Genomic DNA, 2,811 nt, shown 5'->3' with positions numbered 1-2,811 from the left:
CAGCGCGCGCGCGGCGACGGCCGCGTCCGCGCCGTCGACCAAATTCACGGCGCCGTCGAGGATCATGAAGCGCTTGAGCAGCGCCCGCAGCTGCTTCAGCGTCCAGGCCTGCGACCAGCAGTCCAGGGGCGCGCCCGCGCGCTCCGCGAGCGCGAGCATGCCCTTGTCGGCGCAGAAGACGTTCACGGCCTCGGCGACGCAGAGGTACGGCGAGATGTGCCGCAGCACGGGCGCGAGGTCCTGGAGCACGGGCGTGCGGCGGCGGTGCATCGGAGGAGCAGCGGCGCGGCGGTTTCGTGGCGGCCGCGGCGCGCCGTCGTTTTTAGGTGTTGCGCGCTTGTGTATCGTGGGCGCTGGTGTTCGGCGTCGATTGGCACCGAAATTGGCGCGGCGGGGGCGTCGATGGCGTGTCCTGACGAGGCGCCTATTGGACACTCATCGGCTCGATCTGGCCAGCACAAGTCCGTGTGCCTCGATGAGGTCGTCATTGCCGTGTGCTGCGCGCTCGCCCACTGGCAAGGCGGAAAACCTCGCGCTGGCACACGACGCGACACCCCGCCACCAATAAACCAAACGAGACCCCGAGCTTGTTACTCGTCGTCGAGGAAGCCGCCCTCGTCGAGCCGCCGGAAGACGTGGAGGCTGTTGGAGCCGCGCTTCGAGCCGAGGGCGACGCCCATGATGCGGAGCTCCGGGTCGACGAACTCGAGGTCGAGCATGGTCCCCTCCGGGTCGAAGACCTCGAAGGGCGCGAGGTGCGCGATCGCGTCGACGACCTCGACCGCGTCGGACGCGAGCTTCCCCCGCGGGTGGAGGCTGTGCTTCGTGGGCGTGAGGAAGGAGAGCGTGAACGTGTCCAGCCGGTTCACGGACGCCGTCATCTCCACGTCGCAGGACGCGCGGAAGACGCCGCTGTCGCCGCCGACCGGTCGCCGCCACGCGATCGCGTTCACGAGCGACCCCCGGCCCCGGCCGAGCTCGACGGACTGGACGACGTCCACGATCTCCATGTCCCGCGCCACCGCCGCGCCCTCGTCGACGGGCTTCGACGACGTCTCCTCGAGCCGCCAGTCGCCGCTGAGCGCGAGCTCGACGAACGACCGCGTCGCGTAGCTCGGCCGCACGGCCAGCAGCCAGTCCACGGCGCCCATGACGCCCTTCTTTTTGTCCGCGGCGCAGTCGTAGGTCCCGCCGAGCGCTCCTTTGAGCAGCTCGACCGCCCCGATGAGACGCGCGGCGCTGGTGTCGGGCGGCGGCGGCGCCTTCGGCGTGACTCGCCGCGGACCCGTCGCGATCGACGACACGTGTGGCACGGCGGCGAGCAGCAGGAATAAAGATCCTTTCACAAACCACGAGCTTCGAACTAGTGGCATTGGCCTCGTTTCAAGTGCCATCGTGTGCGCAAGAGCTTCAATTTGTCGCCGGGCCGGTGTTGAGCCGAGACCGCGCGCGGCAATATGTCGGGCGCGTCTTGAGCCGCAGCAACACGATGGGCGCGTTCTCTGGCGTCGTTCTGGTGGCCATCACGGCGACCAATGCGTTTCATTTACCCACAAGTCGCATGGATGCACGCGATGCACGCATAAGCCAACGCGCGGGGATGTTTCGGCATCGCATGCGACCAGATTCGTCGCAAGAACAAGGCGACACGACATTGTCCACGGCGCAGCGCACGCGCCTGCGGGAGCTGTTGGACGAGTCGGAGGACGGTCCGTCAACAAAGCAGGTCGACCTCGGCTTCCTGCGCCAGGTGTCGGGCGTTTACACGGACGCCGTCGGTCCCGCGGGGCCGCCGCCGTCGGTCTTCGCGCTCGCGACGAAGAACTTCCGCGCGGAGTTCGACGAGCTCGTGCGGTCGGCGACCGAGGGCGCGCCGCCGCCGAGCGGCGCCGTCGAGGAGGCCATCGACGCGCTCGTGCTCAGCAACCGCAACATCGCGCGGCGCGAGCGGCGGCGCGCGCGGGTCGCGGCGCCCTGGGTCGTCAAGGCGCCCTACGTCGTGCTCTGCGCGTTCCTCGACGCCTGGTTCGAGGACCGGCCCATCGCGCGCTTCTGGTTCCTCGAGACCGTGGCGCGCATGCCCTACTTCGCCTACATCTCCAGACGCTCGGCTGGTGGCGGCGGGAGGCCGCGCTCGCCGGGGCGCCGCGACGCCGCGGTCCGGGCGACGCCGCGCCGCGTCCGCCGCGGAGACGGGACCGAGCGGGGGACCGAGCGCCGTCGAACGGTCCAAGAATCGCGGAAATCCGTCGCGATCGCGCCGAGCGGCGGCCGGTTTCGCGGGACCGCGGGACCGCGCGCGCGGCCGTTGGGATTTTCGGCGGTTTCGCTGTTTGGTGGACGTTGGAGGTTTGGGGCTCGGCGTTCGTCATTTCTATAAGGTGCGCCCGCCGGGGGCACGGCTCCCGGCGCCCGTCGGGAGGGCGTCCGGGCGAAAACTCGCGCAGCGGTGCACGAATTCCACGGAGCGTGGAAAGCTCGGGATCTGCTCGGGAGACACCGGGCAGTGGCAAGCGCTCCTCGCCGCCGCCGCGCCGCGCGCGCAGCGGTATCCGCGCGACCCCGCGCGGGTCGCGCTGCATCCGATCCATGGACCGTCCGCGCCCAGCTCCTCGGCGCCGGGAAAGCGGTGCGCGCGACGCCGCGGCGTCGCCAGGCAGTGGGCCGATTCAGCGATGCAGCCATGCGGCGGCGCATCGACGAATTCTCGGACGCGCTCGCAACCAGAGGCTCGCGTTGATGGTGCGAGTCGATGGTGCGACGGATCTTTGGTATCGCGTCGAAACTTCGACGACTCGCGAATATCCGCCG

The sequence above is a fragment of the Aureococcus anophagefferens genome (genome assembly GCF_000186865.1).
Source record: "Aureococcus anophagefferens unplaced genomic scaffold AURANscaffold_3, whole genome shotgun sequence".
In the NCBI taxonomy this organism is placed as follows: domain Eukaryota; class Pelagophyceae; order Pelagomonadales; family Pelagomonadaceae; genus Aureococcus; species Aureococcus anophagefferens.
The sequence above is the reverse complement of the archived record's forward strand: the minus strand, read 5'-3'. Positions refer to the sequence as shown.